General features: G+C 47.0%; 1 protein-coding gene and 1 pseudogene across 18 annotated transcripts in view; one reads left to right on the top strand and one right to left on the bottom strand.

Annotated features, from left to right (window-relative positions):
• Positions 1-24,977, bottom strand: part of ST3GAL3 (ST3 beta-galactoside alpha-2,3-sialyltransferase 3) — a 226,258-nt gene that overhangs the window by 62,474 nt on the left and 138,807 nt on the right. The gene's annotated exons all lie outside the window — the stretch shown is intronic.
• LOC116473046 (serine hydroxymethyltransferase, cytosolic-like) lies at positions 21,381-22,825 on the top strand (annotated as a pseudogene).

Here is a 24,977-nt window from a genome sequence, read left to right as displayed (position 1 = left end):
CCCATTCACCCATCCTCTCCCTCACACCCCATCCTCTCCCTCACACCCCATCCTCTCCCTCACATCCCATCCTCTCCCTCACACCCCATCCTCTCCCTCACACCCCAGCCTCTCCCTCACACCCCAGCCTCTCCCTCACACCCCAGCCTCTCCCTCACACCCCATCCTCTCCCTCACACCCCAGACTCTCCCTCACACCCCATCCTCTCCCTCACACCCCAGACTCTCCCTCACACCCCATCCTCTCCCTCACACCCCATCCTCTCCCTCACACCCCATCCTCTCCCTCACCCCCCATCCTCTCCCTCACACCCCATCCTCTCCCTCACACCCCATCCTCTCCCTCACACCCCATCCTCTCCCTCACATCCCATCCTCTCCCTCACACCCCTCCTCTCCCTCACACCTCATCCTCTCCTCCACCAATCTCTTCCTCACACCCATCTCACACTCTCTCCCTCACACCCCATCCTCTCCCTCACATCCCATCCTCTCCCTCACATCCCATCTTCTCCCTCACATCCCATCCTCTCCCTCACACTCCATTAACACAGGTCCAACAGCCCTCATGCATGGACTCATGTCTCAGTCTCAAAGGTTCATGTGGCACACTGCCTGTCTGTATTCCTAGCCTCCTTCTCCTGAGTTCTCTACCAGGGTTCTTCTGGTCCCCTCGTTGTTACAGTGCACAGCCTGCCAAGTACTTTGGCCACCTCATTCCAAAGAGGCTGGAGTGCTCCATCCACTGGAGCCTGCTGTTGTCCCACATGTAGGAGAGTCCTGGGAACTATTATCTGTGGCCAGCTGCTCATTCGGGCCATGGCTGCTCCCTTCTGGAATGGCCTGAGTCCTGTCATTGCCCCAAGCCCCACCACCTTTCTCCTAGCTTCAGGAACAGAGGCTGATTGCTACACATGAATCCTAGGAGGCACAGTCAATCTGGGCCAAGCTTTCTGGCACAGGAGTTACTTCTCAGAATCCTTACCTTGGCACTGGGAGGACTAAGCTTGTTGGGCAAAACCTACACAAGCAGACAGGTGGCCGCCACAGACTCCTGGCCCACTTGGCCTGCTCCGTGCTCAACAGTTTTGGGGTTCCCTAGTACCAGCCTCTTCTCCTTTCCACAGTGGCCCTTGCAAACATTCCACTTTGCCTCTCTGCAGACACCCACTTCACTCCATGGCCACGACCCCCTAGCTTCAAGCCTATCCTCTTCCCATCACAGGCTCTCCCAGGAACAGTTCACATGCACAAACCACAGGTCCTGGCCTGAGATTCAGCCTTATGTCAACCAGCTCCCACCCCCACCCTCCAGAGACACAGCTCTCCATGAGCTTCTCCATCTCCAGTTCCAACCCCTGAGGTCTCACTCCTGCCTTGCCTCCCCTTGGGTTTCAGGCCTTTTATGCACAACATGTGTCCTGACACCAGACCAGTCCAGTGAAGGTGGCCTGTTCTCAGCCTGACTCCAGCCCCTTCTGGGAAGCCTTTGCTCTGCCCTGTCCCAGGTTCCCTTCCCCAGACCTGGGCTTCCCTGCTCCCAGCATGGCCTGTGATTGCGATGGCCTGGCGGCCTAAGCAGACCTCCTGCTGGATCAAAATTCAACAGGGCTCATGGGATTTCTACTTATGCCACTTACAGGGCTTACATACTGGCAAGGTTTCAACAAATGTTTATGAAATAATTATCACCACCTCGCTCTTACTGTTCTTCATTATACAATATCATTTTAGCCTCACAAAATTCATTTGAAGTAAGTAGGTAGGCATTCCCTCTAATTTACAGATGAAGACACTGAGCCATGTTTGAGCCTCTGACTTCTGACTCTGGGGTAAATGCTCCTTCTAGACTTTGTGGCTCTTCTTTAGGGCATGAGTCCTTGCCTGGAGCTCTCAGATACCACATGCGGACCATGACAAGGTCTAGGAAAGCATGAGGCAACTGCCCTTCCAGGTGGATTTGGCTACAGGGAGGGCGGTCTGAGAGACAGAAGCTGGTAAACAGCCCTGCTAACTGCCTGCAGCGTAGGGGGCAAGTTTCTGCGTTAGGCTTATCTCAGTCGCTGTTTTTATGTGCACTGCTTAGACAAGAACAGAATGGCTTAATCCTCAAATCTATGGAAGACAAAGAGAAAGGAAAGAAACAGTTTATATTTGAGAACAAAGAGGACCCAAAATACTCCAGAATGACAGCTACCTTGCCAGGCTTGGTTTGGACCCACACATTCCATCATACGTGCTGAGTAGGAAGGGAGGGAGCTTGGCAAAAGCATGTGAAGAATAGGCTTATGGTCAGTGGGACACGACCATTGAAGAAAATACCATCTTTTGGGTGTGAGGCATTATGAGGAGCATCAAAAATGGGGAGATGCTTCTCCTTCTATGCTCCCTGTTAAGCCACCTGGAGCAAGCATGAGCTCTATTTTGGGTGTCCCCTAAAGGGAACAGTTATAAGATGGAACTGACCAGAGAAGAAAACCACTGTGATAGGGAGGGGCCCTTTATGATACCCTATAAGGGCAGACATGTCTGGTAAGAGACATCACCAGCTTCAAATCTCTGAACAACTGATGGAGAAAAGGGATTAGACTTGTCCTATGTGGCTCTGGCAGGCAGAACTAAGACCACAGGGGGAAGCTGCAGAAAGGCAGATTTTGGCTTTTCATAGTTAAACCTCTCCAATTACTGATGAGTATCTTGAAATGAACGGGCTGTTTCTGCAGGTTAAGGACTTCCAGCTATTGGAAATGGGGAATGGACTAGGTAATCTCCATGATTCCAAGATATAGGGTTCTAGAACCACCAAGTCCAGGAAAGTGGCAAGAACCATCTTCTCCCTGGACTCACCCTGGGCTGAAGATAGGCCCAAAGAGGCAGCAGGTCCAGCCTCCAGTCTAATGTCATGGCCAAGGCTGTGGGTTCAGCTGCTCAGTGCTAGCATCTAGGGACTTTCTTCATTGGGCTGTCTACAGTTTGGATTAGTTGTTTTCTCTCTTTAAAAGAAAAGCTCTAGAAAGGGGCCAGGGGTTGTGGGAGACTATTTCCATCTCGGGTGTCTCTTCCAAAGCTCTGGTGTTTTGCCAGGATTTAAGCATGGTATACACAACACAGTTAAAAATAACCCCTTGATTGAACAGAAGGCGTGGGAGAAAGGGGCTAGCCAGGCAACTTTGCTTGAGGGTGGGGGAGGTAGGCAAGGAGAGGAAACTTGTACCCAGAGCCCTGGGAAGGGTTTTATCCCAGAAGAGATATGTAGACTCAAGGGGGTAAGGGTCAGGAAGATACTGTCACTAACTGCTCCTTTCCAGGAAGAACTGCCCAGTAGGTGCCCTGCTTTGGGTATGCCCAGGGTTTAAACAAACTGCTAGTTTTGAAGGGTTCTCCCAGGAATGACTCTGCCCTTTTTCAGTCCTGAGTGCCAGCCTATGGGACTAAAGTTAGGGAAAAAAGACAAGAAGCAGAAAGCCAAGAAAGGTTAAACTGTGTCAAAAGCCACAGACAGGTCAAAGGCACAGAGGCCAGAGAAAGGTCTACTAGATTTAGCTATTGAGAAGTTCTTGTGATTTGTGTGTGAAGGCTTCCGGACTTTTCCTTCCATAAACAGACATTTAACATAAATGGAATTATCTTATATATAGTGTCCCATAACTTGCTTTTTAACAAATTTAACAATAAACTGTGGGAGTATGCCAGTAAATACAACCTGACATCATTTTTCATGACCACATACTATTTCATCATAGGGACATACTACATGAATCATGTTTGGCTCAGAGGCACTTGGGCTGTTTCCAGTTTTTCGCTATTATCATAAACATGTTGCAATAGCATATTACAATAATGCATACACAGATATGATTACTTCTGTATGTACAATATTTAGAAGTGGAATTGTTGGATGAAGTGGAATCCACATTTTATACTTTATTATACAAGTACATCACCTATATAGCCTCCCATAATTTTGGAGAGAAATTCTATTCTCTTCTGATTTCCTCTAATCTTTCCAGCCATTTTTTCCTATTCTCCTTCATCCTATTCAACCCTTATATATTGGTATTTTCCAGAGTTAGGTCATTCTGTTTTCTTCTTCCTTAAAAAATTACCAACTCAAATGCCTACAAGAGCCAAGAAGGTACAGTAAATATGTCAACTGGGCCAGATATAAGACAAGAAGGGGCAGGGTTAGAGCAAGCTAGAACTACATACTGTCTAAAAGCATTCACATTATTTTAAAACACTGTGCCATAAAGCATGTCTACAGGTAGATTTGTCTTATAAGCTGCCAATTTGGGACCCAGTTAACACACCTTCCCCACACAACTTCACCACTGCCAAGACTTCATCTCTGTGCTGATAACTCCCACTTTAACTCTTTCCTCTCCCTGGGAACTCCAGACCCACATATACAAATGACTATCTACATCGTTCCTTAAGTGTCCCAGAGGCATCTCAAACTCATTATGCACACAACCAAATTCATGATCTCTGCCCTTTCCTCCTCCCAAAAGTCAGAAATCAAATATAAGAAACAAATGATCTTCTTCTTGGGTTCTCTACCTCAACGAATGGCACCTCCAATTTTCCTACTGATATGGTTTGGCTGTGTCCCCACCCAAATCTCATCTTGAATTGTAACTCCCACAATTCCTATGTGGGAGGAACCTGATGGGAGGTGACTGAATTATGGGGGCAGGTCTTTCCTGTGCTATTCTCATCATAGTGAATGAATCTCATGAGATCTGATGGCTTTATTTATTTTGAGATGGAGTCTCGCTCTGTCACCCAGGCCGGAGTGCAGTGGCGTGATCTTGGCTCATTGCAACCTCTGCCTCCCGGGTTCAAGCAATTCTCCTGAGGAAGCCTCCCGAGTAGCCGGGATTACAGGCATGTGCCACTATGCCCAGCTAATTTTTGTATTTTTAGTAGAGACAGGGTTTCACCATGTTGGCCAGGTTGGTCTCAAACTCCTGACCTCAGGTGATTCACCCACCTCAGCCTCCCAAAGTACTGGGATTACAGGCATGAGCCACTGCACCCAGCCTGATGGTTTTAAAAATGGGAGTTTCCCTGCCATGTGAGGGAATGCTGCCATGTGAGACATGCCTCTCACCTTCCACCATGATTGTGAGGCCTTCCCAACCACATGGAACCGTAAGCCCATTAAACCTCTTTCTTTTGTAAATTGCCCAATCTCGGGTATGTCTTTACGAGCAGCATGAAAACAGACTAATACACCCACCTTTGAAGCCAAAAACCTGGGAGTTATTCCAGATTCTTCCCTTTCCCTAGCCTTCCATACTCAGTTAATCATCAAGTCAATTCCATAGGCACAATAAGCACTTGCTGAGCACCTAATCAGTGCCAAGTATTGTCAGGGGCTAGTGCTGGCCACAAAGAGAAATAATATGCACTCCGTGCTCTGGAGGGGCAGACAGACAACACTGTCATCAAGACATGCAGTGGTGATGGGGAAGTACCTTACAAGATGTTCTGGGACGAGAGAAGGGACACTTTGATTCTATTTCCTCAGTGTTTTTCAAAGTCTTTATTCTCCATCCCCATGGGACTGCCTTCACCAGTCATCGCAACAGCCTCCTAACTGGGCTTCATGCTTCCAAGTTCCCTCCTCCAATTTATCTTCCATATTGGATGAGGGCAATCTTTTGGAATAGCAAATCTGATTATGTCATCCTTGTCTCTTGCCTAAAACATGTCAATTATTTCCTTTTCTTTTCTTTTCTTTTTTTTTTTTTTTTTTTGAGACAGAGTCTGCTCTGTCACCCAGGCTGGAGTGCAGTGGTGTGATCTCGGCTCAATGCAACCTCCGCTTCCCAGGTTCAAGCAATTCTCTGCCTCAGCCTCCCAAGTAGCTGGGATTACAGGTGCCCGCCACCATACCCGGCTAATTTTTGTATTTTTAGTAGAGACGGGGTTTCACCATCTTGGCCAGGCTGGTCTTGAACTCCTGACCTCATGATCCACCCGCTACGGCCTCCCAAAGTGCTGGGATTACAAGCATGAGCCACCGCGCCTGGCCTAATTTCCTATATCTTTAAGGATATAATCTAGAGTCCTTTTGGAGTGACTTGTGAGGTCTCCCATGATCTCGCTCTAGATTACTTCTAGCCTGTCTTCCAGCATCTAGGATGTAACACCATGTGCCAAACATAGCAAACCACATGCAGTAATCTGAATGTCCTTATGTGCATCATGTTATCAGTTTATGCATTCCCTCTGTCTAGAATACCTACCCTGTCATTTTTCAACTGCCTAACTCCTTAATCTTTTTTTTTTTTTTTTCCTTGAGACAGGGTCTCACTCTGTCACCCAGGCTGGAGTGCAGTGGCACAATCACGGCTCACTGCAGCCTCAACTTCTTGGGCTTAGGGGATCCTCCCACCTCAGCCTCTCGAGTAGCTGGGACTATGGGTGCACACCACCACACATGGCTTTTTTTTTTTTTTTTTGTATTTTTAGTAGAGATGGGGTTTTGCCATGTTGCCCAGGCTGGCCTCAAACTACTGGGCTCAAGTGATCAGCCTGCCTCAGCCTTATAGTGCAGGGATTACAGGTGTGAGCTACCGCACCTTGAAAAAAATCACCTCCTTCAAAAATCCTTCTCTGACCACTTTCCCCCAAAAGATGGCTTCTCCCAGGTATTCTCTGTTACAGATCCTCCCTGTCCTGCAGGCTTACAGTAGGGGAGAAAAAGAAACTTCCAAGGCATTTTCCCAGGCTGCTGAACGGGGCCATGACATGTCCTTACCTGGGTGTCTTTGAGAACAGGCAGTGCTGAAAACATATGGGAGTGTGGGGCAGACAGTGATGATTCCAGAGGAGGTCAGGAGCCCTGGGAAAGGCCCGGCTGCTTGGCTCTGGTTGCCTGTGGCCTTGAGGGGCCATGACTACTTCAGGTCCACAGACCACATATCTTAAGGAGCTACTGACATAATGTATCCCACCCACTGACACTTACGGCACCGTCCCATGCCAAAAACAAAACTAAAACAAAAAAGAAAGACTACTTTTCAACTTCATGATGGTGAGTCAGCAATCACCAGCAAACCAATGAAAAGGTCTTCTTTGGTCCTTTAATTCTAGAAGCAGATGATCAGAGTGAAGGTCAAGAGGTCCTGTAAACAATAATGGCAGAAGAGGAGTAAGCCCAGTGATCTACCTTAGGAAAAAAGCCCCTGCTGACACCTCACTTTGATTAGGTGTCTCCTTTCTGTGTATTCGTGGCACCCTAGACTTTCATTTACCATCATGTCAGCACTCTATAATTTTGCTTTCATGTCTGACTCACTCTAGACAAGTTCTGGGGTAAGGATTATATATTACTTTTCATCCTTAGTACCCAGCACGGTGCCAAATATATGGAAATACTTATAAAATAAATAATGGAGGAAGGGGAGGGAAGGAAGTTTAAGTAAACAGGTTTCAAGTTGAGAAGTTTGGTGACTAAAAGGTATAGATACTACAAATTCATGTGATGTAATGAAAAAATTTATATCACTATGTCAGAGACAGAGAGGAAGCTGCATAAAGACTTATTTATAAGAATGTTGTGACCGGGCGCGATGGCTCACGCCTGTAATCCCAGCACTTTGAGAGGCCGAGGCGGGAGGATCACGAGGTCAGGAGATCGAGACCATCCTGGCTAACACGGTGAAACCCCGTCTCTACTGAAAATACAAAAAAAAAATTAGCTGGGCGTGGTGGTGGGCACCTGTAGTCCCAGCTACTCAGGAGGCTGAGGCAGGAGAATGGTGTGAACTCGGGAGGCGGAGCTTGCAGTGAGCCGAGATCGCGCCACCACTGCACTCCAGCCTGGGTGACAGAGCAAGACTCCGTCTCAAAAAAAAAAAAAAAAAAAAAAAAAAAAGAATGTTGTACATAGATATTCTGTTTACAATAGGAAGAAATTGGAAAAACAAATCCCTTAAAGGACCTCGGTGCTTCACAGGGATGTTCTGCAGGAACTTCAAGCTGAGAGTTCCCCCCAAATGAACTCAACAGCTGCCCCATAAGCGTGCTCTTCTCCCTGTGTTCCCTATGTTAGGAAATGGTGCCACTATCTTGCCAGCTGCCTGAAACAGAAACTAGGAATCCATTTTTACTCATTCCTCCACCAGCCACCTAATTTTGTCATTTCTCCTCCCCTAATATCACATGAACTTGTCCTTATCACCTCTTCCCAAGCATTACCTTCCTCAGTCCCACCTCCTGTAACCCTTTCTCCCCATTTCAGGCAATGACCTTTCTAAAGCACAAATCTGATGCTGTCCTTCCCTCCTTGCTTTGAAACCTTGGCTGACCTCATCATAAAGTTCAAACTTCTCAGCATGATATTCAAGGCCTCTTACCAAGGACTTGTACTCCAACAGCCAAATTACTTCCAAGGGTGTCTCCTTCCCTCCACATGATTCCTGCCCTTCCCTGGATTCTCTACCTGGCCAGTTTCTAACTGTCCTCCAATAGGCAGCACAGGTGTCACCACCTCTAGGAAGCCTCCCCTGCCTGCAGTTTGGTCACGGGCCCTTATCAGAGCACACACAGCTCCTTGTGCTTGCTCTGTTGCTACAGTAACCACACTGCCCACTCAGTTTCTTTCTTTGTTTTTTCCCTGAGACAGAGTTTTGCTCTTGTTGCCCAGGCTGGAGTGCAATGGTGCCAGCTCAGCTCACTGCAACCTCCATCTCTCAGGTTAAAATGATTCTCCGCCTCAGCCTCCCAAGTAGCTGGGATTACAGGCGTGCGCCAGCATGCCCAGCTAATTTTTGTATTTTTAGTAGAGACGGGATTTTATCATGTTGGCTAGGCTGGTCTCGAACTCCTGACCTCAGGTGATCTGCCTGCCTCGAGCTCCCAAAGTGCTGCGATTACAGGCGTGAGCCACCGTGCCTGGCCCCCACTCAGTTTCTTATCTGTCACTCTCCCCTAGACCTCTGCACAAGGCTTGGTAGACAGTGAGTGCTTAGGGGTTCAGGGAGGGGCAGAATACCTAGGGTCTCTGGAGCTTGAAAGTGGGGCAGCAGTCACCATGGGCAGGTCCGGATCGGGATCTATGAGGTACTGATGCAAGCATGCTCTTCTCTGGAGGCCTGGTCGCTGCTCCACAGAGGTGGAAGAGGAGGAGGAGGAGGCTTCTCCCACACCCTGAGGACACTCTCTGCCAGACTGGGGCCTCTGTGGGGTCTCTCAGGATTAAGAACATCACACTGAGCAGACAGGCCCCATTCTAGGGGGTGGAAGCTGGCTTAGTGATGGAGCTATGCTTTCCCCAACCCATTCTTTATTCTTTATAATCTCCGAATTGCAGAAGCAGAAACTGCTCACCCTTGGTCTGAAGCTTTTCGTGACTTGTGCGAAGAAATGTCATCAACAGCCTTTTGTTTGAACTTGACTTGTGTGAATGTGCCAGGGGACTTGCTCAGAGAAGTCTTTTCAGATGTCATTTCTGTTTGTCTATAACCCTGGTCCATGCAAAGTCATTCACAAGCCAGTTTTTCTGAGGCTCCGGGGCTGTCATAGTCTCATTCTTGCCACAGCCCGCACAGCTAATGTGTGACTGCCTCCAGCCTGGAGTGGGTGCAGGGCTTCGGCCTCCCCACAGCCCCACACTTAGCAATGGTGTGTGCTGTGGCCAGGTCAGAGCCAGGCACTGAAATGCAGCTGTGAGGGAGCACCCAACCAAGTCTCTCACTCTTCAACTTGACTTGAATGTCTCTGAAACCCTAAGCCATACTTAAATTTACTTCCCCAGACAGTAAGCTGGGACCATGCCTGCATTTTTTTTTTTTGAGACGGAGTCTCGCTTTGTTGCCCAGGCTGGAGTGCAGTGGCGCAATCTCGGCTCACTGCAAGCTCCGCCTCCTGGGTTCACACCATTCTCCTGCCTCAGCCTCTCCGAGTAGCTGGGACTACAGGCGCCCGCCACCACGCCCGGCTAATTTTTTTTTGTATTTTTAGTAGAGACGGGGTTTCACCGTGGTCTCGATCTCCTGACCTCGTGATCCGCCCGCCTCGGCCTCCCAAAGTGCTGGGATTACAAGCGTGAGCCACCGCGCCCAGTCCATGCCTGCATTTTTAAAAAACATTTCCCCAGTGCCTACACAGTGCCCGGCACTCGATAAAAATGTATTACATGAGTGAACAGACAGACATGCAATATCCAGTTATTTGAGCCAACTGAGGGAGACCATCAAACTCAATGTTTTGAAGGAAGAATAATCCAGAATTTACTATGTCCTTAGAGCCACTTTAGACTCTGTCCACTGTTTTTTTGAAACTGGGTCTCACGCTGTCACCCAGGCTGGAGTGCAGTAGCATGATCACAGCTCATTGTAGCCTCAAACTCCCTTGCTCAAGTGATCCTCCTGCCTCAGCCTCCTGAGTAGCTATGGCTACAAGTGCACACCATTATGCTAATTATTTTTATTTTTATTTTTTTGGTAGAGACAGAGTCTCGCTATGTTTCCCAGGTTGGTCTCAAACTCCTGGGCTCAAGTGATCCTCCCGCCTCAGCCTCCCAAAGTGTTGGGATTAAAAGTGTGAGCCACCGTGCCTGGCTCTGCCCACTGTTGATGCTGCTGGTGTTGGTCCTGGGAAGGAAGCCCAGAGTGCTGGGCCCAGCTGCACAGTGGGCCTGGACATGGCAGAATGCACAACTAGGTCAACAGGACCCACTGCTTCCATTTCCCTCCCCAAGCCCAAGCCAGCTGCAAGGAGTGTGGTGATAAGATAAAGGCAAGAGAAATGGGAGCTGTCCCCAATTTAGTCAGTCACCAAGTGGTGATGGAGGGTAACATAGAGGTAAAAATTAGACAAGGATCAGCAGAGGTCTCAGGAGGGAACTATAATGCAGTAATACACAGAACTGTTACAGATAGGGGTGCACACAGAGCTAGGGGAGCTCCAGGGCAGGAAAAGCTTCACCAGGGAGGTGACATCTGAGCTGGAGTTTTAAAGGTGGAGAATGTGAGGACGGACACTCCAGACAGTATATGCATGTGGACAGCTGGCCAAGCTGAGAGCCTGCCTTGTCCAGGCCCCTTTGGAGGGGAGAGGCCTGCTACAAGCAGTTCTCTGAGCAGAGACTGCTGTGCCTGATGCCAGGCAACATTCAAGTTACTCACTGAAGTAAAAGCAGTAGTTCTCTCTCTCTCTCTCTCTCTTTTTTTTTTTGAGATGGAGTTTTGCTCTTGTTGCCCAGGATGGACTACAATGGCGTGATCTTGGCTCATCGCAACCTCTGCTTCCCGAGTTCAAGCGATTCTCCTGCCTCAGCCTCCTGAGTAGCTGGGATTACAGGCATGTGCCAACACACCCGGCTAATCTTGTATTTTTAGTAGAGATGGGGTTTCTCCATGTTGATCAGGCTGGTTTCAAACTCCTGACCTCAGGTGATCCGCCCGCCTCGGCCTCCCAAAGTGCTGGGATTATAGGCATGAGCCACTGTGCCAAAGCAGTAGTTCTTAACGCAAAGAATATGGAGAAGCACTTCAGGTTGGGGGACTAGCAGGCACAGCACAAAGGCATAAAAGAATATGGATTAGTAAGGCACTGGCATCTAGGGGTTAGGGCACCAGGAAACATCAGCTTAAATTATTAATTTATTTATTAATTTAAGCATCAGCATAAATTACAAGTCATCGGTTGCATCCTGTGTAGCTGGAGTTGCCAAAAGCCACACTTCCCGATATGTGGAAGTACTTCTGTATCAACAAATGCCAATCACCTGGGTTTGTATGCAGTCTATACAAGTCCTGACAGCTCCACACCAAGACATATTACTGGAAGGTCTCCATGAGAATCAAGGCAGTCAGAGCATAAAGACAGAACCACACTTACCACCCCAGACGAAGCACTCACTGCATGCCAGGCACCAGGGCACACATGTCATGGACATTATTCAGTGTAATCCCCATAAATGCCCATGAGATGGGGGTTGTTATTCGCATTTTGCAGATAAGCAGGCTGATGTTTAACATGACTAAGGGCTTGTCCAAGGTTACACAGCTAGCAAAGTGGCAAAGTTGGGATTCTAACCCAGGTTTGCCTGATTTCAAAACCTAAGCTCTTTTCACTTGCCCAGACGGAGGCAGAGGAGCTCCCAGCTGTATTCCATCTTTGCTGAGAAAGCACGAAGGAGATGCTGTGAACCTGGCACAGGCACACAGGGATCGGTGAAACAGCGGTGAGGCCAGATGGTAAAGATGTACCCCTCTTCCTCCGTCCAGCCTCACCGCAGTGCCAACAGATGACAGTCTAAGTACAGTAAGACCACTTTTGCCTCAGCTCAAAAGCTCTCTACTTCCTGAACCTACCCTCAGAAAAGGTCTGAAATTAGGCCCAGTTACAGGCTGGAAAAAATGATCAACCTCCGGCTAGGGAGAACATGGTGGCTGTAACCCACATAGCCTACACCCCTCCACTGCCCTCCCTTTCTGCATCTAGCACTCCAGGGGTTAGGGAAAGGGGCTCATGGCTAGACAAGAAAAGACCTGCTGCTCATGGAGGATGGCCCTTGGGATCCAGATGCATGGCAGAAATGGCCAGTCCTACCTTTCTTCCTTTAGCAAATGCTCTTCTGTGGAGTACCTGATGAGGACTGGAACAGAGATGGATAGAGCAAGGCTCACCCTTTGCTCCTGAACCTCACTCTACATGCAGCTGTGCCTTTGCCGACAGCTTTCCTTGGCCACACTGAACCCTGTGTTTCCTCCCAATAATCTGAGCGGTAGCAAAGGAATGCATTTCTACGAGAGTTAGCAACTTTCCTGGAGCGGGCCCACTGGAGACAGGGCTGCATCAGGAGCCTAGGCCTCCTGGATGAGCTGTCTTTCCCCACAGCCTTGAGTGTGGGTCACGGTTTGCTGTGCTCTGCCCTACTGCCTCTTGCACTTTTCTTCATTTTGCCCCCAAAATGACTAGGCTACAGGCAGAACTGGCTAAATCAGAGGCAGCTGCTGACCATGTTTAAAAAGGTCATTGCTTTGGAAGAAGGATTCTTTCCATCAGGAGGCCCACATGGGATCACGGGGCCTGATCCAACCAGTGGTCATTCTCCTTGCATACCCCCTCGGGGGTAGGGAGGGGCAGAGAGAAGCCCTTCCGGGGAAGGGACTTGGTTATCAGGGGCCCCTGTGTGTTCAACAGCCACAGGGCAGGAAGAGAAGGACACAGGAGCAGAGGCAGGGGGTTTGAGATGGTCAGAAGTGGCCTAAGGGTGAACATATAGCTGGCAGAGTCCTGCCCTTAATCCCTCTTGCTGGTGTTGAGGTATGCATAAGGATGGGTGATGGAGATGGGGAATGTGGTGGAGACAGCTCTCAACCTGGCCAGAACCTCACTGATCATAGTCACCCTGGACACATGGGAGCAAGGCCAGTGGAGACAGCAGGTACAGAGCCAGCCCTCATCAGAGCTGGTTTCCGAGCTCAGGCCTCAAGCACATGCCTTGACCCATTTGGAGGACTTGCTCCATTTGGGCATTTGCTTCTTAGAGCAAGTTCTGCAACTGGCAATTGGCCTCTGGCCCAGACACACTATCTGAAGGGGCTGAGCAGCAAAGCGAAAGGTGTCATTTTGTTTTTCCAATCATCTGCTTTTTTTTTCTTTTTCTTTTTCTTTTTTCTGAGATGGAGTCTCACTCTGTCGCCCAGGCTGGAGTGCAATGGCATGATCTCGGCTCACTGCAACCTTCGCCTCCCAGGTTCAAGCGATTCTCCTGCCTCAGCTTCCTGAGTAGCTGGGATTACAGGCATGCGCCACCACATCCGGCTAATTTTGTATTTTTAGTAGAGATGGGGTTTCTCCATGTCGGTCAGGCTGGTCACCACCATGCCCAGCCCCAATCTTCTGTTTTCAAACTATGTTCGGAAGTTGTCCACTGTGGAAAACTTCCGCATACTAAGCCCTTGGAACCCAGGGAGAGAGGATGGGTCTATCCCAACACAAGGGCCACAAAGATGTCACAAGGCCAGCTGTCAACAGGCCTGCTTTCGTGATGCTGCCACCTGTCAGGTGTGTGTTTCCCTGACCAGGAACTCCTGAGAACAGAGGCCATGTGGCCCAATACTCGCCACATCACCCCTGGACAATCTCATCCACACTCTGGGGGTTGTGTATGGACCTACCTGCAATTTGTTTTCTTCCAGCCCAGACCTCTCTCCTGAGAGATTCACTGAACTCAGGCTCCCTGCGTAGGGCCGTGGCTCCCCTCTGACACTTCATTTGCCTGGATCTGGACTCTGCCTGCGTCAGGGCAGAAGGCAGAGCCAAGGGCCCTCATCATGGCAGGCAGGCATAGACTGGCGTCCTGCCTCCACAGTGGGGAGGTGAGGCTTCAGCCCTCCTTCTCCCCTCTAGCTCTGGCTATTTATTTGGGGAGACCAGTCAGAGAGTGACCTGTCTCCCCAGGTGCAGACAGAGTAGGGAAAGCAGGACACAGTCCTGAAGGTGCCAGCATCTTGCTCTCTGCTGAGCTGCTGCCTCACCGCTGGGACTTGTGTGGGTGGAGCTCAGACCTGGGCCCTCCCTCTCACCGAGGAACTCGCAGGGCTGCTTGCTCCTGGCTAGGAGCCTCACACAGTTCGGGAGGAGGGCCAAGATCATGTTCTGTGCTTTCACCAGCTTTTGCTCTTCACAAGCAGCAAGAACTCCCCACGTGGGGATCTTGTACCTGAACCAAAAAAAGCAAAGCTGCTAATCTGACAAGATTAATCCTCAAATACCACAGGAATGCAGCCAGCCTGCCTGCTCTCACCAGCGACTGTGCTTCTAAGCACCCCTACAGTTCCTGCTCTTAGGCTGGAGCCTGGAACTGGTCTGCAAAGGAGGAAGCTGTCCCCACCGGTGTGTCTGCTCTTGCTGCCGAAGCCCCACCCTTCCCAGCATAGCCCAGGCATCACCTTCACTAGGACGTCTCCCCAGTCAATCTCTCATCATTCCTCCAGCTGAAGGGCCTTCTCTGTGTCCCCACAACCCTCTGTCCTCACCTCTGGCAGAGCACATACGCCTGGATATGTGTTTGTCTCCGTGCACCATTTCTCTTAGTTCTGGGGAAGGTAGGTACAGATGAGGAAGGTGAGGCTCAGAGAGGTTGAGAAACCTAGCCCTATTCACTTCTAAAACCTGTTCCCTTTCCACTGTATTCCAACACTTCTCAAACCATCTATGAAGAGGGATCAGTTGGTTTTGCTTTTTAAATTTCTATTTTGTCACAGAATGACAATTTTATAAAATAGAATAAAAATGAATCACTAGAAAAATTAAATAAGGCCAGGCATGGTGGCTCACGCCTGTAATCCCAGCACTTTGGGAGGCTGAGGCAGGTGGATCACCTGAGGTCAGGAGTTAGAGAACAGCCTGGCCATCATGGTGAAACCCTGCTTCTACTAAAGATACAAAAATTAGCTGGACATAGTGGCGGGCACCTGTAATCCTAGTTACTTGGGAGGCTGAGGCAGGATAATTGCTTAAACCTGGGAAGTGGAGGTTGCAGTGAGCCAAGATCATACCACTGCACTCCAGCTTGGGAGACAGAGCAAGACTCCAAGGAAGGAAGGAAGGAAGGTTGGGAGGGAGGGAAGGAGGGAAGGAGGGAAGGAAGGAAGGAAGGAAGGAAGGAAGGAAGGAAGGAAGGAAGGAAGGAAGGAAATATGCATATAAAATATAAGCTCCATTTTTAAGTTTTTTTTTTTTTGGTAACAAATAGCTGAGACCACAGGTGCATGCCACTGTGCCAGACCTATTTTTTATTTATTAGACTCAGCAACATAAACTTACTCTAATTGCCATAAATGTTTTCAAAAACCTTACTTCCAGTATTTCAAAAATCTTGTGACAGACCAGTTCAAATCACTTTTGATTCTATAGCATACAACAGGTTCCAAATTGCCTTTTGCCTGTCTGGGACATTCTACCAAGGCTTTGCCTGTCATTCACCTTCCAGTAGAAGTTAGAAAGGGATAAGCTGTAGCTCCTCAGGTTCTGTCCTGGGGTAGGAGAAACAATGTACTCTGACACCATCAGAAACAGTCAGCAGGTTGAGGCCTAGAACTTCTCCTATAGCAGATGGATTTATAACCAGCTAGGTCTGCAGGATTCACCTTTGCAAACAAGTGTGGGTCCCTAGTCATCTGGAAGGAGATCTAAAAAAAAAAATCCCACAGCTTCTGGATGTCTACTGCAGCTCCACCTATGAGAACTGGAAGATACAGCAAAGAGGAAAGAGATGGGGTATACCATTATAGGGAACTGGCAGGCTAAATTCCTTGAATAATGGAGGAGGCAGTAAGCTCAGACAAGATGTGGAATTAATTTAAAAGCAGAACATGGATTAGTTCCCAGAGGAGGTCCTAACACCTGACACTAAGGAATATATGAAAAAAATTGGTGGGCAGAGAAAAGGAGAGGACACAAATGGCAATTCCTCCAGCTGTAAGCTGGAGTCCAGGTCATGGACAGGCATTGAAGTTGTCTAGCCCATGCAGGCTACTCTGAGACACTCTGCAGAGAAGCTTTAGTTATAGAGCACTCTGCTCTTCCCGGAAAGGCCTGTACCCAAGGATTTCACCTCAGAGGGTACCTACTGAAAAATATTTAAAACATTCTCCAAATAAAAGGAACCTGCATTCCCCTCTAGGTCCATGGTTCAGAGCCTCGATTCAGGACATAGGTTGGGGTTGGTGGGTTTGATTCCTGGCTCTGTGCTACTATGACCTTGAGCAAGTCGTTAGCTTTCCCATCTACAAAATGGGTGTAACAATACTTACTTCACGGGGTTGTTGTAAAGGGATTTTGCAAATTTGACTCCATAAAAGTGCATTATCACATTGACTTTGTGTGTAACGATTGTGCGTGTATGTAAAAACACTGAAACTTCCTCGATAAGAGATGTCCTTTTTGTATACATGCATTTGTGAAAGATAAAATTTCTCAAGATCTTGGCTTTTTGGACAACTGCATATGCAGTAGTGACCCACTGTGGCTTTTGACTGATCTCGATAAAAGACTGTGACGAGATCAGTCACAGTATTTCAGATGTCTGTCACAGTATTTCCGATGACCGCAGCTGTAAACCTGGGTGTACACAATTACCAACTATACTGAAATGTGTTTATACGTTTCCCTTTGTACCTATTTCTTTATGAACACAGTTTGCCTGTTCCTGTTATATCCATGTGACTGTCATTAGTAACTTGTTCATGCCTGTCGTGAGTATACCTATTTATGCTAGGCAATAAAATGTGTACATTATTATTGCCTGTTTCGTTGTGTAAAGTGGCCTATGAAGTGTTCTGTAATGTTTTTATGTTTATCAAATAAATCCCCTTTTAAGAATGTAAATAAATATATTTTAAAGAATTTTAAAAACTATTCTTTCCAGAATGATGTTTTCAAGATTTTAATCCTTCAGAATTGTGATTTTCAGGGTTTTAGAGTTTTGGGGATTCTCATCTTTTAGGATTTCCTTTTTTTTTTTTTAATTTAATTTAATTTTGTTTTTTGAGACAGAGCCTCCCTCTGTCACTCAGGCTGGAATGCAATGGCGTGATCTCGGCTCACTATAACCTCCACCTCCCTGGTTCAAGCAATTCTCCTGCCTCAGCCTCCCGAGTAGTTGGGATTACAGGCACCCACCACGATGACCAGCTAATTTTTGTATTTTTAGTATAAACGGCGTTTCGCTGTGTTGGTCAGGCTGGTCTCAAACTCTTGACATCAGGTGATCCACCTGCCTTGGCTGGCCAAAGTGATGGGATCACAGGCGTGAGCCACTGCGCCCGGCTGATCTTTTAGGATTTCAGCATTTGGGACTATGGTGTTTGCGATTGTGTCTTTTGGAATTATGATCGGCTCCCATTGTAATGGCTAAATGAAGTAATGAAATGCAGTGTCAGGCACTAAAAATGGCGTGACACTTTATGTGCACAGGTTATCTGTGTCTGCCAGTGGAATGTAAGATCTCTGAGCGGAGAGATTTTATGTAACGTATGCAGTGCTGAAGCTATAGCACCTATAAAAATATCTGGCACTTTGTTGAATGAGTTTACAGAATAATAGGATCAATGTGGCAACTTTTTAAGAGATGAGAGAGACCTGAATATGATTAAATAGTGATAAGAAGGAACCAGTGAAGAGAATGAAGATCCAGGTTCCTGCAGAGGTGGGAGAGGTTGGAGAATCAGGGTTCAGGGGAAGGAACTGACCTCGGAAAGAAGACAGTACACAAGTGCCAGGACTTGATGACTCATTAGATATCTGCTTGAGAGGGGAAGGGGAAAGAATAACTCCCAGATTTCTTGCTTGGGTGAGAATGGATAGTGGTGCCATTTCCTGAAATAAGAACATAGGCTGATTAGATTTGTTTGAAATTTGGTGAGCTGGATACACTGAGCTTGAGATGCTTTTGAGTCATCCAAGTGGAGCTATCCAGCAGGAAGTTGGGTATTTGGGTCTAAAGATCAGTAGAGATGTGGGCTGCAAAAAGATTGAGAGTCATCAGCATATATGATGTTAGCTAAAGCAGTGGAGTGAGAAGACAGACGAGCTATAACTGAAACCCAGCAAACACCAACATTTAAGGATGGGCTCAGGAAAAGAAGATCTCTTGCAATAGAGACTGAGAAGGAACAGAGAGGTAGGAGAACTGGGAGGGAGTTTGAACAAAGAAGGAGAAGACAGAGTTTCAAAATGGAGGAAGAGATCAATACTGCCAAATGCTTCAGAGACATCATAAAAAGAGAAAGACTATCTATCTGTCAGATTTGTCAGTGCTTTTTGGTGGTCTGGATAAGAGCATTCTGAGAAGAAGAGAAGCGAGAGTGGAGGCCAGACTACATGGATTAAGAGTTAGAGGGACATGAGGAAGCAGAGAAGGTAACTGTAGCAAGTCTTGCACATTCCTGGTAGGGGTATGGGGGTGTCCAATGTGCTCCCAGCCTAGAAGGACAACGATTCTGCAGAAGTAGAGAAGTAGATGGTACTCCATTCTTCTCCGTAATCTATGGTATGGGGCAAAATTTGGCAAGGATGCCTCTCAATCTTACCACCCCTCCCTGGTGTTGTAGTGATAAAAATCCCAGGATCTTTTTCTGGAAGGGCAAAGAGGGAGGGGCTTTGTAATGTGGGGATACCAGATACTCAGATATCCTGGCCAGGAGCCCACAAGCTTTCAAAGTCCCCAGGGCAGTGCAATAGGTCTCCTGTACCTTCTCATGCAAGGGTCCCAAATCAGGCAGCTGGGACTGTGTGTCAACTCTCTAGACTTCCTGCCTCAGAGAGCTCTGCAAAGTTTCAATGGTCATCTTTGCACTCTGGAAACTCAGCCAGCTTAGACCGTAGCAATGATTCCTTAGCAGTATGTGAATCACAGATGCACAGTCACAGATACACACCACACACCCCAGCCTTCCTAAAACAAAATGCATCTCAAGAGAAGTGTGGTTTTCCTCTATAGAGCTGGGTAAGGGAACCATTTCTACATCAGCACCTCATTAGCTACCACCAGGCATCTGGTAGACCTCGGTACCTTGGCCACTAGCCAGCCTGTCCATGAAACAGCAGCTGTGAGAGGAAGTAGAAAGCGGTTGTTAAATACGTGGGCTTGGCTTCAAAACCTAGTTTTATCACTTCCTATCTGTGTGACCTCGGGCAAACTGCTTGACTTCTCTATGCCTCTATTTCCTCATATTTAAAACTGGACTAACAAGGGTTAGTCTCATTACATGATTGTTGGGAGAATTGAAATAGGAAAAAGTCTCAGCATGGGACCTGATCCAAAGTAAACATCAGTAGGTGTGAACTATCACTGTCACTGCTGCTAGTATCACTCTGCAGCATGGATGTGGCATGGATTAGGGCTCTGCTTTCTGCTGAAACTGTTGGCCACAGGCTTAGCCTGTAGGCGCCTCACTTTCTCCCAATACTGAGTGGCCCCACTGGCCACCAATTAAAAGACAAGACACTCAATCATGTCTTTCACCAAAGCACAAAAAACCACTCAAATGTACGAGGCAAAATATCTGCAGGAAAATGGGGTATGCCAATTATGTGTCAATTTAGGTTTTACGAGTTATATTTTTTCTTTTTAAAGAAAACATTCAAAATGTTTACTGTGACCTACTCTAGGATCTTTATTTTTCTTCCTGAAAAAAAAACTTATCTAATTATAATGAAAGTCACTGAGAAAACAGAATTCACTTAATTAAGTGTCTAACATTAAATGTTATTGAAGTGATCTAACATTTATGGCCCCAAGACACAGCCCCTCATTTCGTTCTCTTGACTAATGAGTGAAATAAGGCTCAGACTCTTCCACGATCACATAGCCTGTGAAGTGAGAAAGCTGTGAGAACTTTCAGTCTCCAAATCTTCATCTCCTTTCAATCTATCATATATTGGAATATGTCACAATAATTAGTTTTCTTCAGTAACTCTCTCCACTAAGAGTGTCTTATCAACATTTCCCACATCCTTACATTCTCAATCTCTGGAGGGCAGAAATTAATTTCCATTCACAAAACAAATACCAAGTGTCTGCTGTGTGCTAAAGGCTCTGCTAGGTGTTGGCAGCCATGAATAGACCATGCCTCTATGTGAGAAGTTCACAGTCTCTATGGGAGAAGAAATACCAGCCAATAGTTATATACACAATAACAAAGCTATGTGTGAGACACTGTGGTGGTGCACAGGGTAGGGGAAAGAGTAATGGAGTGTATTTCTAGGTAAGGGAAGACCTTGCATTCCATGAGACCAAACAGATTCAAAAGCCCTAACTCAAAATTTAAAGCAAAACAAGTGCTCAATAAATCTGAGTTCCTTTGGATCTACTGCCATCCCCTCCCCATCTCTCTAATTAGAGGAAGATGTATCCAAGTGAGCAATACTCGAGGGAGGAAAGGAGGACTTCCCAGCAGAGAGTACGAAAGTGTGACAGCAAACAGGCTGGCTTCCCAAAGAAGCAGGACTCTGGTCTGGACAGGCAGGCACATCAACACCCCTTCCTTTACACTGCCTGCTCCCTAGTCTGCACCTAGGGATGGGAGTCAATGACTAGGTGGGCTCAGGGAAGAGTGAAGCATAGGAAAAGAGAATGTATGCTTCACATAGCATTTGTGAATTTTTTTAAAAAAGGTAAGATTTAGGCCAAGCCTAAGCCTGGTACAAGGGATGCACCTAGCAGAGCACTAGCAGTCCCGCACCAAGTTTGGGATTTGGGGTTGGTGCAGCCAGTCACGTGGCTGGCGCGTGGCAGTGTACAGGGTGTTGGGTCAGCAGGTCTGGGACTCTGGTGGCACTGGTGGCGGCGTGGGACTGAGGCTAGACACATGTGCGGGGCCGTGTTCTGGCAGCTTCGAACCCATGCAATGGTGATGCCAGTCAACGGGGCCCACAAGGATGCTGACCTGTGGTCCTCACATGACAAGATGCTGGCGCAGCCCCTCAAAGATAGTGATGTTGAAGTTTACAACATCATTAAGGAGAGTACCGGCAGAGGGTTGGATTGGAGCTGATTACCTTGGAGGATTTCGCCAGCTGAGCAGTTTTGGAGGCCCTAGGCTCTTGCTTAAATAACAAATACACTGAGGGGTACCTGGGCCAGAGATACTAAGGCAGGACTGACTTTACTGATGAGCTGGAGACCCTCTGTGAGAAGCGAGCCCTGCAGGCCTATAAGCTGGACCCACAGTGCTGGGGGGTCAACGTCCAGCCTTGCTCAGGCTCCCCTGCAAACTTTGCATGTAACTGCCCTGGTGGAACCCCATGGGTGCATCACGGGCCTGGACCTGCCAGATGGGGGCCACCTGACCCATGGGTTCATGACAGACAAGAAGAAAATCTCTGCCACATCTATCTTCTTTGAATCTATGCCCTATTAAGGTGAACCCAGACACTGGCTACATCAACTATGACCAGCTAGAGGAGAATGCCCGCCTCTTCCACCTGAAGCTGATCACTGTAGGAACCAGCTGCTGCTCCTAAAACCTGGACTATGCCCGCTGCGGAAAGACTGCAGATGAGAATGGGGTGTATCTCATGGTGGACATGGCACATATCAGCACGTTGGTGGCAGCTGGCGTGGTGCCCTCCCCATTTGAACACTGCCATGTGGTGACCACCACCACTCACAAGAACCTGAGAGGCTGCCGAGCCGGCATGATCTTCTACAGAAAGGATCCCAAGACTGGCAAAGAGATTCTGTACAACCTGGGGTCTCTCATCAACTCTGCTGTGTTCCCTGGCCTTCAGGGAGGTCCCCACAACCACGCCATTGCTGGGGTTGCTGTGGCCCTGAAGCAAGCTATGACTCTGGAATTTGAAGCTTATCAGCACCAGGTGGTGGCCAACTGCAGAGCTCTGCATGCTGGCTACACCAGGTGTAGCCAACTGCTGGGCTACAAAACAGTCACAGTTGGTTCTGACAACCATTTGATCCTCATGGATCTCCATTCAATCAAAGGCACAGATGGCAGAAGGGCTGAGAAGGTCCTAGAAGCCTGTTCTATTGCCTGCAACAAGAACACCTGCCCAGGTGACAGAAGCACTCTACGGCCCAGTGGACTGCAGCTGGGGACCCCAGCACGACATCCCTTGGACTTTTGGAAAAAGACTTCCAAAAAGTAGCCCACTTTATTCACAGAGGGATAGAGCTAACCCTGCAGATCCAGAGCAACGTTGGCATCAGAGCCACCCTGAAAGAGTTCAAGGAGAGACTGGCAGGGGATAAATACCAGGGGGGCATGCAGGCTCTGCAGGAGGAGGTTGAGAGCTTCACTCTCTCTTCCCTCTGCCTGGCCTGCCTGACTTCTAAAGGAGCCAGCCCACCCTGGACGCGCCTGGCGCCACAGAGGAAGCTGCCTGCCGGAGGATCCCCTTGAGAGATGTACAAGCTGCCCCACAAGGGACCCACTGACACTTGTGTCCTTTGGGGGGGTTTCTTTTGGACATTTTTCATGTTTTCTTCACAAATCAATATTTGTTTAAGTTTCATTGTTAGTAATTCTGGGACAGGTTATTACAGGTTTTTAATTTGAACCTGGCTTTCTCACAGCTGGATATAATTATTCTAGAAAAATAAAAATACTGTGTAGCCACTTGGCCATAATCACTTAGACCATGGTGTAGGGCAGAGCTATTAGAAAGATTCTAGCGTTTTACTCTCCCTAGGCTTTCCTTTGCCTTGCTGCAGTAGAGAGGAAATGCTCCTGTCCACAGCTTCTACACACTGCCACTCTTACTATCTTGTTACCCAGCAGCATGCCAAAGGGGAACTGAATTCGCCTCTGAAGCTTCTGCTGTGTGCTGTAAATCAGAAGTGTACATTAGCCAAGTGTACACAAGGTGCACCCAGTATGGTGGGAAGGTTTTGCTGTCAGTAGTTCAAAGTATGGTGTAGAAAGGGTCTCCTCCCTCCATCCTGGGAAATCCCAGTCCCATCCTGGTGTGAGAATCAACCAGGCTTTCCTGCTCCACCTGAGATAACCAACTCCCTCCCATCATCAAGAAACCAAATGTCACCTTCCCAAAGAAACTTTATTTTCACATAGCTGAAGTGCAAAACATATATGACCATTTTTAATAAGCACAATCAAATTTTTAACCACTGAATGTCTCCAAGAATTACAGCTTTAAAAATACAATTTTTATATTTCAAAAATATTTGAACTCAGATTAATTTCTTAAAAAGTTAAAAAAGGTAAGATTTAATGGTTTTTGTAGATCATCTCAAAATTAACACATCAAAAAGAGCTTTATCAAGTCCTTTTCTGTCAAAATATTGATGCTGCAGATATCAAAAACTTGAATTTACTTAAGTATTTTGTGATCAAAATACCAAGAAATACTAGCTACCCATATGAAAAAAAAAGAATCCTAGATTTCAACCTCATCCCTAACACACAAAACCAAAAATAGATGAATTAATAATTTAAATATAAATAACAGAACTATAAAACAGAAGAAAACAAAGGATGGCACCATCATCAACTACTATGTGTGTATGTAAATCCCAAAATTGCTATGAAAGGCAATTTGCCAACAACTCTCAAAATGTTCAAGAAGGCAGAAGAAAATATAAACGTAATAAGAAATGAAACAGAAGATATAAAAAGACCTAAATGGAACCTACAGAGATTAAAAACACAGTATTTGACATAATAATATACCAGGTGGGATTAACAAATGATTAAATGCTACAAAAGAAAAAGCTATAAATGTGAAGACACAGCAATATAAACTATCCAAAATGAAGCAGAGAGAGAAAAAAGATTGAAAAACAAAAACCCAGAGCATCAGTGACCTGTGGGACAAATAATATAGCATCCATGTAATTTTAATCCTGGGAAAGGAGATGAGGCAGAAAAAATATTTGAGAAAATATGTAAACAAGGTCCAAATGTGATTACAAAGAATAAAACAAAACAAACAAACAAGAAAACTATGAACCTACGTATCTGAGGAGTTAAATAAACTCCAAGCCAAATAAATATAAAGAAAACCACAGCCGGGCGCGGTGGCTCACACCTGTAATCCTAGCACTTTGGGGGGCCGAGGCGTGTGGATCACCTGAAGTCAGGAGTTTGAGACCAGCCTGGCTAACATGGTGAAACCCCGTCTCTACTAAAAATACAAAATTAGCCAGGTGTGGTGGCGCATGCCACCTGGCTAGGAGAATTGCTTGAACCCAGGAGGCGAAGGTTGCAGTGAACCGAGATCGCGTCATTGCACTCCAGCCTGGGCAACAAGAGCAAAACTCCATCTCTATGCCAAAAAAAAAAAAAAAAAAGAGAGAGAAAAGAAAACCACAACAAGGGACATCATAATAAAATTGCTAGAAACCAGTGGTAAAGAGAAAAATCTCAACAGGCAGCCAGAAGAAAATGGAAATACTACATACAAAGGAATATAGGTAAGAATGACAGAAGATGTTTTGTCAGGAATGAAGCAAGTAAATAGAGTTACAT

This window comes from Hylobates moloch, unplaced genomic scaffold (assembly GCF_009828535.3).
Source record: "Hylobates moloch isolate HMO894 unplaced genomic scaffold, HMol_V3 SCAFFOLD_8, whole genome shotgun sequence".
NCBI lineage: Eukaryota > Metazoa > Chordata > Mammalia > Primates > Hylobatidae > Hylobates > Hylobates moloch.
This window is presented reverse-complemented; position numbering and strand designations above follow the sequence as displayed.